Source organism: Homarus americanus, unplaced genomic scaffold (assembly GCF_018991925.1).
Source record: "Homarus americanus isolate GMGI-L3 unplaced genomic scaffold, GMGI_Hamer_2.0 scaffold36734, whole genome shotgun sequence".
Classification (NCBI taxonomy): domain Eukaryota; kingdom Metazoa; phylum Arthropoda; class Malacostraca; order Decapoda; family Nephropidae; genus Homarus; species Homarus americanus.
In genome coordinates this window covers 12,225,011-12,241,276 of record NW_024733126.1, presented here as the reverse complement: position 1 = coordinate 12,241,276, position 16,266 = coordinate 12,225,011, and positions in this window count along the sequence as shown.

Genomic DNA, 16,266 nt, shown 5'->3' with positions numbered 1-16,266 from the left:
TAGATATTAATTAATTCCGCGACTGAAGTACATGTAGTTGACTTTTACAGTAAAGGGAGTGGGTGGAGGAAGGAGAAGGGGAAGGGAAGGGGAATGGTAGGTGGATATGAAGGGGAATGGTAAGGGAGAGGGTTGAGGGTCTATGAAGAGGAAAAAAAGGGAGGGAAATAAACTTTGTAATAGGGTTGATTAGGGAGCAAAATGTGCGTGGAGTTAGGGAGGAGAGCGAATGTAAGTTAGGATCACCTATGGTAAGGGGTGAGGGGATGGAGAGGGAGGGAGTACATAGTTTGTATTGAGATTGGTTGGGGTGACAAAGTTTATGTTAGAATGGGTTGGTGGTCAAAGTTTGCATTTGGGATTGGTTTAGAGCCAAAATTTATACTGGAATGAGCTGGAGGTCAAAGTTTGGCGTCAAATGCATTCAAGGGAGAGGGAGGGGAGGGGAAGGGAGGGGAGGTTGTTAAGATTAGCTTGAAATTTCAGAGTAGGGGAAGAACAGGAGTGTGAAATTAGGCGTTTGAGGTTAATTAGGAAGGTCACTGAATGGGTGTTAAGGTTACTTAGGGACTCGTAGAGCAGAAGGAAGTAGGAAAAAGATTCGTGCTGGAGACGTCACATTGTGCGAAGCTGGGGGGGGGGTAATAGAGGGTAGGAAATGATGTAGGAGGAGGAAGAAAAGAACGAGGAAGAGTGATGTAAATTAAGGAGAAGGAGGAAGAAAGGGGTAGGAGGTGATGTGGAAGGTAGAAGGAAAGTAGGGAGGGGGAAGGAGAAAGAAGAGGTCAAAGTTTGTGCTCTGGGTTGAGTTAAGGAAGATTATAAATTGACTTGCGGAATAACATGAAGAAGTCTGTGAGAAGTAGAGCTACCGATGAGAGTTGACTGTATGGTGGCAAGAAGAAGAATATGAGAAAGAAATGAGTGATGCATGTTGTGTGATGATGAACAGAAGAAGAAGAAATCTTTATTGTTAGCTAAGAGATAAGTAGAAAGAGACAGACAGACAGACAGACAGACAGGCAGACAAATGTATCATCGACCCTTAAAGAAGACTGAGGATAAATAGAAAAACAAAGAAAAAGAAGGAGTATAAGAGAAAAAGAGGAAGAGAACTGTAGAATGAGATGTAGAAAGAGAGAGGAAAGAGAGAAAGAGATAGAGATAGGGAGACGTATCATCAAGTCTTACACAACTTGTTCTCTGGCCAGCACACTTTACTTTTTATCACTGTTTTTGTCTCCTCCTGGGTCCTGGCGCGCGTGGGGCAGAACCTGAATTAATTTATCAGATGACGACCTTTCTTGAAGTTTCTTAATCACTTGGATACTGGAGATAGCATGACCTACCCCCCCTCCCCCTTCCCTCTACCCCTCCCCCTCTTAGACGGTGTAATATAGCATCTCCCCTGAGGTAAAGGGGGCGATGCGGGAACCAGCAAGGGGGGAGATGGAGGAGGATGGGTTAGTTCGATGCCTGGTGTTAAAAATGACGAGAGGTAAGAGAGAAAGAGAAGAAATGGATGAAGTTGAGAGAAGTAAAATGATAATATGGAGATAGCAAAGGATGACACTAATAATAAAGTAATAAGAAAAGAAAAAGAATTAATAAGTAGATGGGAAAAACTATGATAAAAGAAACTATAAGAAGTAGATGGCGTAGGAGTAGTAGTAGTACAAGCTAGAAAAGTAAGACGCCACAATAACGAAACTTTCAGAAAATACAGAACTAAGATAAAAACAACAACAACAACAAAAACTCAAAGATTACCTGAACTAAAAGCAGCAATAAAAACCCAGGCTCCAAATGTTAATAAATGAGTCATGCGTAAAATCAACTGGAATGATTAAAATCCCCAACACACACAAAGTTCATGAGAAACATAGATAAATCTCACATAATGTAAACATCATAAACCTGCAGGCAATGAGTGGTTGAAATAAACCAATTTATGGAAATTAACATCACGCTCAAGATTTGTCTCACTTAATATTCTGCGGTGGTTTCGAGGGAGGGAGGGAGAAAGAGGGGAAAAAAATCCTCATTAACACAATTATTTCCGTCGCTCCTTATCCGGAAGCTGGGAAATTAAGCTTTATTAAATCGCCGGAAACGAAGCGTTAAGGGAGACGATTATTATTAAGCTTAAGGGAGGAACTACCGAGCTAGACTCAGATAATACGTTCACAGACTCCAAATTGTCTGGATTCCTGACTTCTTTTCCTTGTTTCTTTTGTTGTTTTACATACACTAACACGAGCTACTGTCAACGACCCGCCCAGACCACCACCCAGGATTGGAGGAAGTTGATGAAGAGAGATGACGAGGCAGTTGACAGAGTAATTGAGGAGTATATTTATTTTCTTCTGTGGTTCCGTATTTTGTTCTTATCCACCACAGAAATGCACCGAATGTATTAAGTAACTTTCAAGCAAATTAAGTTGATCTACAGGAGCTTTAAGTAGTACAAAAGGAACTTCAAGTAACAAGGCGATAATTGACTAATAATCACTAACTTCCAAAACATTACAGGAACTTCAAGTAACATTAGATATGATTAGAATTGGCATAAAACGCATGAAAACAGCCCCAAGAGAGAAACAATAAAGAGTATCAAAGTAGAAGGGCGACGTAACATCAGGGAACATCAAACCAGAGCCTCAAGTAGCTTCAAGTAGCAGTAAGTAGCGGAAAAGACACTTATACAGGATATTGAGCCAGATGCACTATGCAATCTCCTACTCCTTGTCTTCCTACCCCCGTCTCCTCCTTGTCTCATGTCTCGTATCTCATACTCCTCCTACCCCTCCTATTCTTACTCTTATTCTCCTCCTTGCCTTGTCCCCCAACCACTATACCTCTTCTCCCTTACCTCCTCATCCCTTTACATCGTTCCTCCACTTCCCCCTCCTCCTCTTCTTCACCCCCTTACCTCGTCTCTCCCCCCCCCACCACTACCACTTTCCCCCCTTACCTCCTCATCCCTCTACTTCGCCTCCCACTTCCTCTTCCTCCTCCTCCCCTTCACCTCCTAACCTCCTTCCCATCACCACCTTCTCCCCCCACCATCAACAACCCCCACCCTCTTATTGTGGCCAGCAATCAACTCCATCCACCCGGCAAAGAGGCATTGCTGGGTGGTCTTGCTTGTAGAGCGCTTGGCTGTGTCATTCTCACTGGTTATTCCTCGAGTTTCATAACACTGATGTTCTTGATGGAAGCAAATGCGTGTTATTAATGAATCGTATCGAAGTAACATGGAGGAAATGTGTTATTTATGGGAGTATTATGTTGCTGAGTATGTTATTTTGTCGTATTAAAATGAGTGAATGGGTAAGAAAAAAAAAAAAGGTAGTTTTTCGTCGTTTTTTTTAGTAATTTATAATCAGGGTCTATTTATTTCATCGTGGGTCTGTATTTGAAAGCATTCTCAAAGGTAGATAGATAGATAGACAGATAGATAGATAGATAGATAGATAGATAGATAGAGAGATATATAGATAGATATAAGTAAGAAAAACAGAAAGTAAGAACAAAGGAAGAATCACAAGAGGAAACACAAAAGTTACTAAGAAAATGGGACATAAACTATATAACAAAAAGAAAAAAGTACACACGAGAAACAAAGAAAATTAGGAAAAGGAAAATCTTCATCACAGAGACGAGTCATCAGCCATTCCGGATCTGGTCTGCGTGTACTGACGATATAAAGCCCGCAGTGACAGACAGACAGACAGACAGAGACAGAGAGAGAAGCAAACAGATAGACAGAAACACAGTGACAGAGAGAGAAGCAAACAGACAGAAACATAGACACAGAGAGGCAGACAGACAGACACGCAGGGACAGAAAGGCAGACAGACAGACGTAAGGAGAGAGACAGCAAAATAAAGAGAGATAGAAAAAGAACAAGATAGAGGAAGACAGAGAGACAGACTGCCAGACAAACAGACATACGGAAAAAGACAGAGAAACAGACAAACGGACACACCGACAGATATAGAAAGAGAACCCTATCATGTACAAATTTTTCCGTGATTATTACACGTAAATTATATAGCATTACCGTCCACTCATAATGCAGAAAAAAAAAAGATCCCAGGCTGTTAAGCACCCGATGGGATTCACTATAATTTCGCCCTTGGCTCACATCTCGTCAGTTGGGCTCGAGGAACGGGGTTGATGGATGTGTTGACAAGCGGTCGGGAATGGGGGGGTGGGGGAGAGGTTGGCAATTTGGTATTGTGTTGATGAATTGAAGTGATGATATGGACACTACTCGTACCCAAACAGACATTTTAGCTGCGATTATGTGAATGTGAGTGTATGTCTGTAACCCATATGTGTGTGTGTGTGTGTGTGTGTGTGAGGAAAGAAGGAAGGAAGGAAGGAAGGGAATAAGGGATATAGAAGAGATTAGTGAAGGAGAGATAGACAGACAGACAGACAGACAGACAGACAGAGAGGAAGAAGAAAAAATTGGAGGGAGTTATGCGTCATTACAATAATAATAACAGTAATGACAACAATAACGGAAATAACGAAAAAATAATGATACAACAATAACAATTATGGTAAATAACACGAAATAAACGGACAATAAAATGAGAAGGAAGAGAATTAAAGGAAATGGAAGAGAAGGGCTAAGAGAAATAGAATGAAGAAAAAGACAAAGTGGATCATGTAGAAGAGGGAGAAGAAAATGAGAGAAGAGAATGAGAGAAGAGAAAAGTACAAGAAAAAAAACGAAAATGAAAAAAAAGGAAGACATGGCAAGGAAATGGATGAAGGAGAGGAAGACGACGAAATGAATAAAGAAGAAGAAGAAAAAGTAGAAGGAGGAGGGAAGACGGGTAGCCTAGGCAGGTCTCATACGTCAGGGGGCGACGTTCATGCCACTCACTGTGACAGTAATGATGACGCCCTCCCTCACGCTACCCTCCCTCCCTCATGTTACTTCCTCCCTCCCTCCCTTCCACCGTCACGTTACTCCCTCCCTCCCACTGTTATGTTACCCCCTCCCTCCCTCCCTTCCTCCTTTCCTTCTTTCCTCCCTCCTTCCCTCACGCTACCATCCCTCACGTTACCCCCTCACTCCCTCCCTCTCTCTCTCAAATTATTCCATCTCTTCCCACCTTCCCCTATATTACTTCATCTCTCCTTATCTCCCTCAAGCTCCCACCTCCCTCCCTACTTCTCCGGTACTATACACTCCCTCATCGATCTATCATCTTCCACCCTCCTTCCCTCCGTCTCTCCTTCATATTTTCTCCTCCTTCTCTCATGCCACTACTCCTTCCATCCCCCTATTATCTTCAGATCTTCATTTCATCTCCCTAGTTACCATCTCCCCTCCCCCCTCTCCCAACATGCTTTTCATAGTTATATACAGTAGTTTTAAAATTAACATTAGCATTTTTCACTGCAATCTGTCGTCCCCCCAAAAAATTATTCAGTCATCAACGTATAACTAGCCAGCTACATTAGTAACTGGTAGAGTGTTCCAACATGAGCCTCTGGGTGTTGTAGCCTTGAGTCGCAGATAAATTATTATTTTTATTTTTAACGACAGCGATGAAATATTTTTTTTGTGCTGTACAGTAACTCCTAATACTAGGCTTGAAGTTGTTATTGAATGCGCTGTTGCTGTCACTGCTGTTGCTGTCATCGTGACTATTATTGCATCTTGTAAGAAAATGCATCCGGTCAGCCACCCAGAAACAGACAGCAGCAGTCCCCGCCTACAAGCTGCCTCTCAGAGCAAGGAGGACATCGGGGCGTTGTGCGAATATCTCCGAGGCGCGTTTGATCGGGCGGAAGACCTTCCAGATCTCCCTCTGTTGACGAATGGGGTCTTGGTGTGTGTGTGTGTGTGTGTGTGTGTGTGTGTGTGTGTGTGTGTGTTCCAGACCGATGGCAGGGAAGGATCTAAACCGCCTCCTGGACATCGTTTCCAGACTGTACCTCGTGCTGGAAGAGAGGTGGTGATGGGAGGAGGAGGAGGAGGAACAGGAGTAACAGGAAGAGTAAGAAGATGGAATACTGTGAAAAGAATAAAATGATGATGGAGACGTTTAGAAGGATGATAGAGAAGAGGAATGGATGAGAGGGTGATGAAGATGGTAGAAGGATGAAAAGGGTGAATAAGGACTAATAAAGACGAGCGAAGCTTCCAAAGGACAAAATTAAGAACAAGTAAAAGGATATACATGAAATGGAGACGATAGTTTGTACAGCGTCATCATCATCTCCACTGTCATCATAATCATCATCATCATCATCATCATCATCATCATCATTATCTTCATCACCACTACCAGTATCACCATCACCACCATTTCCTTACGTCTCCAGCCACTGTACACCTTCACTATCTCACCCCAGCCTTATAAATCAATTAATTACGTGATTAATAACAAAAATACTATGTATCTACCTCACCTGTAATCATGACTAACGCTATATTTTTTATCTCTCCCTACAGGTATGTGATTGATGGCAAACACGTGATTGACATTGAGATGATTGACAGGTAACGTGATTGAAGGTGTCTGGGGGCGTGTGGGAGGGTGTTTATGTCTCTGGTCAGGTAGTTATACAGAGAGGGTTATTTAATCCCCCTTCCCCCGTCCCCCCTCCTTTGTGGTAAAGTGTACGAGTATGCCTATGAACTTTAACACGTCTTATACATGTATCGTACTGGGATGAAATCAGCGTTTGTTTTAGTATAATAACGCATAAACATAAAAGGAATATTGATATAGAGATACAGACAGATTGATAGAAAGAGAGGTGAGTTAACTACAGCTACTTTGAGACATATTAATCGATATATGAATTCTTGGCAGTGGTATAATCTGAAATGGGGAATGACATCCACCACATATGTAGATTACTATAACTTTCCATTCTTTTTATCTTAAGTGAAGTCATAATAAAAAAATAAGCTCATCATTAGGTTGATTTGGTTGGTGATTAGACAAATTATAACTTCAATCATCAGTTGTAAATGAGAGAGATTCAGCGGTTATGTGGATAGAGAAATAGACTCTATAAAACACAGCAGTGATTATGTTTTTGTTGGAATATTAACGAAAATATAATAACGACTGAATGTTATGGAAATAAAATTGAATGAGTCTATGATTTATGACTATAACACTATTAATATACTTTTTATTATATATATCACCATATTAATGTTTGATAAAATGTTAAGAGCAGTATATGTAATCGTTTCTACACTTATTTAAGACGTTTTTAACGATTAATTTATGTTTGTTTATATATTTGTATCGCATTAATAACCAAATTCACGCAAAATGTTGCAATAACAAAATTTAAATCAACTTTGGATGGATTTCATCAGAGGAGAGTTTCAATCATACAAACAACACGAACATTAAAAGGTAAATGTGACAGCCATTACGAGTTACGATGCAACAAGCGATTGCCCTTAATATTGCGCTCATGAAAATGTTTCAACCTCATATTTGGGCAGTTTTATTTTGGTTATTTTTTCAGCCGGATGGCAGGCAACATTTGCAATATTTGTCAATGTAAAATTTGTTTATTTTAGGACCAGTGACGCCGATTTCACTCCCATATTTGTGGATAAATTCAAGCTCATGTATAATTGGCATTTCCTGATAAACTGCCATTAAAAAGATATAAAATTATATTTTCATTTGTGGAATTTAATGTTATGCTGCTGACGTCATTAGAGAAAGTTATTGGCATTATTGCAACTTTATGAAACATAAAAAAATAATTACTGCAGTTGGTAAATGTCATCTTAGCTGTCCAGGAAATATAATGTGTCCTTTGAAGACTAACTATATATATACAGTAAATATATATATATATATATATATATATATATATATATATATATATATATATATATATATATATATATATATATATATATATATATATATATATATATATATATATAAACTAGGTGTTATATACAACTACTCAATTAACCCCAACATTTTCATCCTTTGTATACGAAGAAACCTCCTTCTCTGACAGCCCACACTAATGTTGTCACTTCTTCTTCCTCGTAAGTAGCGGCCATCATTCCTGTGTTGTAATCATTGATGCTTATCTTGCTTTTTGTTGTGTTTGATGTTTTATTTTGGGACTCATCACCCCTCACCCCCTCCTTTATTCCTGTGGGGCTGACGGCGTGGCTGACGTGGACGCCGAAGGTCCCTGGTCGCTCGAGGAGTGTTGAGAGGTTACACCCATAAATATTAAGGGGGAACGTCTCCCTTGACAGGCGACTCCCCCTCGGCTTCCCCTCTCACAATGGACACCCCCTGGTTCCCCTTCTCTCTCTCTCTCCCCCTGGTTCCCCTCCTCTCTTCCTCTCCCTACCCCTCCCTCCTCTTCCTCCCCTCTGACGACCCCCACCGGCCTCACCCTTGCCCCCCCGCCCCGCCCCGCCCTGCCCCGCCCCGGCCCTAACCTCCCAGAACGGCAGCTGAGTTTGTGTTGCCGACTCACCAAAGGTTTTTTGTGTTTTTCTCTCCATCGATACTCCACATCAGAGCGCCTCCTCAAAGACCGTTTTTGTTTCCCTCTCACTCATATCTGTGACTACAAATATCGCTAAGTGCATCGTTGGTAAAGACCTTAAGACACAGGACTCGATATATCTCTAAGGGAAAGTGGAGTGAAATCTTGATACATCTACTAGTTCATCAACGTTGCCACTCCTCTCTCTCTCCTCCTCTACCCTCCTACACCAGACTTTCCTCTTCCCTTCCCCACTCCCGCTACCCCTCCTCCTCCCCATCATAGCTTCCCCTTCTCCCTCCTTCCCTCCATCCTTCCCTACCCCAGGAGCCGACTCCCTAGGCCAAAATCCCCCAGTAGGTGGTCCTTCCCCTGTGACATTGTTGGATAGAACTTTTATGAATTAGTGCGCCAGAGCCAAACAATGGAGAGAGACAGAATAGACAGCACAAAGCAGTTGGTTTCGCTCGTCGACTCCGGCGTATAGTTATGTAAAGTAGTATTTTGTGTATGGTAACTAGAGGCGATTATAAGTCTATTGCCGGGTTGACACTTCGGGAAATAGAAGTTTGTGATATCTACCTGTATTTTTTGTCGTCCCAGGTGTCGTTAATAATAAAAGGGAAAGAATCAAATAAATTCCGGGAAAAAATATAATTCCCTGAGGGAGCGAGGAACCACACGGAACTCTGTATTCCATTTGTCTTTATATCACAAAATTATACAGTTCGTTGTTCACCGTGACGTCACGCCCCACTGGTAATCTATAATAGCAACAACAACAACAAAAAATATATCGACCAGGAAAAAAAATTAAAAAATAAAAAGTTAACGACGATGGACATTGTTTAGTTTCAATAGAAGGAGAGTTGTTGCCCTGTGTAGTTCACGACACTGGCTTCTCGCATGTTGCACGCCACCCACCCACCCCCGTTGCAATGCCACAGGGAGTGTGTGCAATTGCTCCCGTGAAATGACTTTGCCACGGCCTGCAGTCACCAATGACAAGTCCTTAGGACAGTGGAGGGCCTCTGTCACAAAGTACTTGTTCTGATTACTCACTTGCGTGTTGCAGGCGATAGGCTCCTGTAGTTTATTACGTGTCCGGGAGGGAGGGTGTGTCAGGGGTCCGATGTGCTCCCTCATAATTATTTCTTAGTTATTTGCTTTCTTTATATATATATATATATATATATATATATATATATATATATATATATATATATATATATATATATATATATATATATATATATATATATATATATATATATATATATATTTATATATACCTGGATAAATATGAGTACGTACACATACTTACGCAAAGTACACATACTTACGCAGAATTGCAAACCAACATGACCGTTCATAAATCAACCAATTACTGTCGTTTTGCGAAATGTATACAACACGAAACCTAATACAGAAAATTGGTGGTTATGAAACACTGGTCTCGTTAAATAGTTTCTGGGATCTCTATTAATTGGTACCTTAGTGGCCGAGGGAACGATCAGTCAGTCTCACTCGTGTGTATTTACATTCTATCTTTGTGCTTGGCCATCTGTTTGTCCGGCACAGTGACTCCAGACGTTCATCTCAGGAAGAAATATGTAAACAAACCCTTCATTTTCTTCCTGGACCCATCCAGGTAGATGTCTTGAAGACTCTTATTCAAATGTAAGTGTCTGTTGGCAAACAGGTGGGAATGGTGCTCCAAGTTCCAGTTAAAAATCACCGACAACAGAGTTCCGTGGCAGTGTGCGATTAAAAAGTTTCTTCCGTGGTGATTTGTTACACAGGTATGTACTCTATTGTGGATAATTAGCCATTCCTGCTCACATTCTGCTGATGTGTGGTGCAGAGAACTTACGTCATGTCTTCAACTGTTTAGCATTAAAAGAGAATAACTAACTTTAAACTGATTACATATGTTCTATTTTTCGACACGGTAATTGCACGCGTGAAGCTGTACATCGTCTGTCTTAGTTTGAAGAGACTGTTATTTGTCATGTGATAATTACCACGGAGCAGGTGTTAGTTGGTTCAGGATCTTATGCACAGATTACCTCCAACATCTCGTCCATTATAATCTTCTTTTTAAACTGCACACACTCTTTAGCTCCTCTCCACACTAAAACTTGTCCTTACCGCTACTTATTGTCACCTGTAGGGTACTAAACACAAACAAACACACTTCACCATCCTCGACACCGGTCCTACTTCCACCCGAGATCACTCGTCCGCGAATTGTTGTTCGACACCACAACCGCATCCAGCTCATATGAGCACGTCCTGATCGCTAAAAGAACAGCCCAGTCCCAACCTTTGTAAAAATTATCAACAACTCGTAATCAACCAGTGTATTCACTCTCAGCCAATCTTACCTTTTTGCATTGTTACTATGTTGAAATCCCCTGTAGTATAATCTTCTCCTCACATTGTTATTACTCGTATATATCATATTTGTATTACATATGTTACTTGTATATTATTTGTCAATCAAGTGACCCATTCCCCAATTATGTAACTATATTTTCAGCCTTCCGGCTGCCATGCTCTTTCAATAAACCGTTAGTTATTATTATTATTATTACACACACACACACACACACACACACGCACACACACACACACACACACACACACACACAGGTCTCACCACAGCCATCCAGTCCTTCATTCATCTTATCCTTAAAGCACAGATATTACTCTTACTCCTGCCCCCGCCACTCCCCTCGTCTCAAGTCTTGCTCCACCTCGGGCCTGCCCCCACACGTCTCACCGACCCTTCCCGCCCCCCACAACACCCCGCCGCCCTCCGTCCCTCATATTATCCCCGTATGCAGCGTTCGTCGACTGCATTACGGCTATCGCTGTAATTTCCATCGCCTAATAACACAGCCGCGTTGCCGCATGATTTAGCACGTGGTTGAGCGGAGAAAAGAGCTAACCGCGCGCCTCCTTGTCGGTGCTTCAGTTTTATGAATGAGGCTTAAGATGCATAATTCCAAGCTGGATGTTCGGGCTGAGGCAAGACCTTGACAATAAGAAACACAACCCTTGACGAATCTAGCGATTACCCACTGGCCTGCTGGGAGAGACAGTGCTTACCCACAGCCTTCCTCTTGGTCGAGCTTCAAGCGCTTTCTGGCAGAGATATTGAACCTTAGGGAGCTATTGGTGAAGTAGTCTGGTTCTCTCCATTATATTGGAGGGTGAGTCGGGATTAGATTCTGGTGGTGGTGGTGGACGCTGGCTAAAGCTGATAAAGTGTCACTGTGATATTGTGCGAGGGTGAGTCTGCGAGGTCCTGATGTCCTGATGAGTTATTGTTTGGAGGTAGCAGCCGGCCCGCCCTAGTGATGGTGGTGGTGGTCCTCCCTGTTTGATCAAGGGATGCTGCTGGCTGACTAGCTCTATCTCTATCTCTTCTTGTATCCCCTTCTTCTTTGTCACTCCTTTCTCTTGTTTTTACTTTCTCTCTGTCTCTCTGTCTCTCTTGTTCTCGTTGTTATCTCCCCCTCCCCCCTGTCTGCACTCTGATGTTCACGAACTATTTCCTTCGATCTCAACTCAACGTGAAGAGAAAACTCATGGACATGAAATGAGATACATTAAGGTTGACGGGAGAAAAGATCAACGAAGTGAACGAAAGAGATGATGAGAGAAGATAAACGAGGCGAATGAAGAAGTTGATGAGAGAAGTCATACGAAGTGAAGGAAAGAGATTATTTTAGCCAGACGAAAAAAAAAAGGAGATGAAGTTTTCGCAGCGCTAATTTAACGTTTCCTAGATACGAAGATTAAAAGTTTTTACGGAGGAAAATGAACTACGAGGGTTTAAATACCCTGATAGGTTGCTTCAATGTTGGACAATATTTTGTGTATTTGCAGAGCAAAAAAATCTCTTAATTTCGTGTTTTTTTTGTTTATTTGTGAAAGCGAACGTATTGGTACTGCATTTCCTGAAGTTTATTTCGATACGATTTTCTGTGTATTTTTTCTTGTATATCCTTTAGTTATCATTGTGAGTTCATGTGTATATGCTTTCAATTATTTTGAGTGTCTTACTAATCAATGTTCACTTAATGTTATTGAGAAGTCGATGACGTGTAGAATAACTAATATTTTGAATGATATTATATAAAGGATCATGGGTGAAGATATACATATGAAATATTATGTACATTTTTTTTTCTCGAAATTAAGCTACTTTTATTCATAACACTCAATTTTGTTATTAACAGAATATATAAAGAAGTCCTGGAAACCAACTCGAAAGCCAAGAAAATTAATTTAGACTATTCTTGTATGTATATTCATGTGAAAGTAGACTAATTACCTAAATATTCGTAAACAGGAAATTAATGCATATAATTATCGCCAGAATCCTCTAAAATAAATAGAATAATCACGCCTAAGAAACTTCCACATTATACACAGGCAGAGTCCCGGTTCTCTATTGCCCCTTATGCATATTGTCTTCACTCACTTAACCTATCAACCGCCTGCAATGGTTGGTGCTGGGTAGTGTTGCAAACCCCCCAACTCACCCCACGCTCCCTCCCTCCCCTCTTGTCCTTATCAATCTCAAGTAACCAGATCGTTTGTAGAGTGCAATGCATCACTCAGTTATTACTGTTTATCAGCTGGTTATTGCAGAGTAGTATGTGTGTGTGTGTGTGTGTGAGAGAGAGAGAGAGAGGAGGGGTGGAGTGGGGAGACTAGTGGAGGGTGGTAAGGGGTGGTGGCGTGGGGAAGGGGAACATTGGGGTGGGTGAATTAGGTTTAGGATAGGGATGGGCGGGGAAAAATTAGAGTTGGTGGGTTAGGTTGGGGTTGGATGAGGGTGGGGGAGGGGATTTTGGTAGGTGGGTTGGGTTAAGGAGAGATGATTGCTGTGGTGAGGGGATATGTGGGTGGGCGGGCGGGTTAGTGGGTGGGCGTGTGGGAGGGGAGTTTAAATACGTATTTTGGGCGATTACACAAGGGGAAATTTAGTGGAATGGGATGAAAGACCCTTGTGGTACTGTAGAGGGTCAAGTGTTTTAGAATTGATGGTTGAAAGAAGGTGGAGCTTAGCAGAGTCGGAGAAGATGGGTTTTAATGGCATAGGAGGTTATGGGAGGTGAAGTTTAGTGGAATTTAGTATAGACGTTAATGAGATTTATTACTTTAGTGTAAACATTAGTTTCGTAATATCAAGATATAATAAATCACTGAATAACCGCTATGAAATACTATACGGAGAATTAACGCTCAAATGTTCATTATTTAAACCAATTCAATAATAGGAACATCACCTGTGTTCATCACGTAACATTTCTCATTAACTCACGTCGATTAAATGTAGATTAGATTAAGTAAATCATACACATAGTTATCCTTGTCTTGTTGTATGTCTCGTAAATACACACAGTAATAATAATAGGAAGTGATCATGTACCCACAATATAAAATGTCAATGGAGACACATAGTTCAATGGTAATAGTTATTGTAATGGTGGAGGTAGAGGCTGTCAAACTCTTTGCCAACTAGGATAGAAAAAAATATAAATAATATCTTGATCACTCAGACGGGAAAACATCGACAACAAAAACCCTACTGCTGTTGGAGATAACTTGAAAGACGACCCATGGTAAGAAGAAAAACCTCTGGAAGCGGTTTTATTCAGGGCTTAGTTCTTGGTGAGGGGAGAATGGGAGGGAGAAGTCTTAAGAGGAATCCCTTTACTCGTTCAGTCTGTAGTCTGTATGACTCTGTGCTGCTGAAAACCGGTAAGTGGTGTTTTGATATCTGGTAGACAAAGGTGACATAATTTGTCTTAGTTTTTGGCCATTGGTGTGTCTACTTATTGTTACCATCTCGTGTTAGGGGAAGGCTTTGTCGAGGTGCTTCTCACAGGTTTCATCTAAAACGTATACGATTTTTTGCATACTTTTGTACAGATGATTGGCAACCTCAGTTACTTCCGGTTTATTTTATTACTGGTGGAATGGACAGTTGCATTAAATAATCTCTGAGTGTATACAACGAAACTGCTAAAATAAAGGAATTATTAAATGCTCAGAGAAAAAGACGTGACTTCATATACGCCAGGAAGATAATGAGTGACAATTCCTTACAATATTTTGAGGCATCAAGGTTTTAACACGTGGTTGAAAACAAGTATACTCACTGGGCAGGTGTAAGAGGCAGCAGTGAGAGGAAGTTTGCTGTGTAACCTTGTTCCGTTTCGTATGAAACCTTAAGAGATACTGTATATGAATTAATAAAGAATACACTACGCCTGTACTTGGAGGTCTGTATAACAACTAATTTAATTATACTGGAGCGTTGACGCAAAGAGGATGAGTGTGAGTGGCAGAGAATGAGGTACACGTGTTGCGTGCACTTGTGATTGCGTGTGTATGACTTGTGCAGGGTGGTGTGTGCGTGTGGGTGAGAGCGGCCCTGCACGGCCCGCCCCGCTCTCCCCGCCAAACCTTCCCGTAACGACGATTGGTCGGCCGCGGTCACGTGACACGCCCGCCAAATACTCAAAAATATTAACCCAGCCGCCATTGGCATGGCTGCTGATTGTTATACCGGGCACCCATGATCTCACTAACGAGGTCGGGTGGACGGGTATGTGCAACAGCAGCCAGGTGGTCACAGTACCTGGGCCACCACTCGCTGGCACCGCCGCTCCTGGGGACACTAACCCCGCCCCAGTTTTCAACTCAATTAGCGGCCAAATGAACTAGACGCTTTTGTAGTAATTTTACGAGCGTCGAGTCCATAAAACGTGGTAGTCCATGGCGGTGTTTTGACAGGGGGGAAGAGGGGGGGGTCAGCACAGGTTGGCTGAGCAGCCCACCATGGGCGCAGAGGGGCACGTGTAGGCTGCTGCCCCAGGGGTTCAGCCGGTAGGGTGGTCACTGAGTCTGCCGTTGCCGGGGACAGGAGGACAGTGTGTGCCCTTGGTGGCCTTCGGCTGGTGCCCGAATGGTGGTAATGTGGTAGTGATGTTGGGTGAAGAGAGGGGCTGGCTGGCTTGGTGGTGGCTAAGCAAGGCAGGGAGGAGGGTGATGTAGTCCCCGGTCGGCCCCCGTGGTTGTGGCAGCAGCAGCAGCGGCGCGCGGCCCAGTGTGTCCCCACCGCCCGCCCCGCGCGCACCCACGCCTCGTACCGCCCAGCCTGGCCACGCACCGGGCCAGTCGCTAGCGTGGTGCCCCTCAGTGAACACACAGCCCCTCTCAGTGTCCAGTGCCCAGTGAGTGCCAGTGGCCCATACGGCGCCAACATAACTCACACCTTGGATTGTTGGTGCCTACTGTTCAAGATAACGCCTTCAGCAGGATTACTTACCCTCATCCTCCCACCCAAGAGGAGGAATCTACACATTGTAAGCATCTGTAGCTTGAAGACATATGCCCCACTTCAGCACTAGAGCATTTCCGGAGCACATCTTCTAAGAGTGAAGTTCTTCTGCATTATGAACCCCTTCCCCCAAACTTTGTCCAGCGAGTGACACGGCCAAGAAAATCCTGACCTCTGAGTAATGCACACGAAAATTGAGACAAAAGTGGCGCCATTTCACAGTCACTCAGCCTAAATTGAATCCATTTAGGGGGCGAAGTGGCGGACATTTGTTCACATATCCCAGCGTCTCAAGGGGGCGATGGTCCCGGATTTAATCTTTAACCAATTTTCTTTACGTGGAAAATATAGGAGCTTATTTTTTTAAGACATTA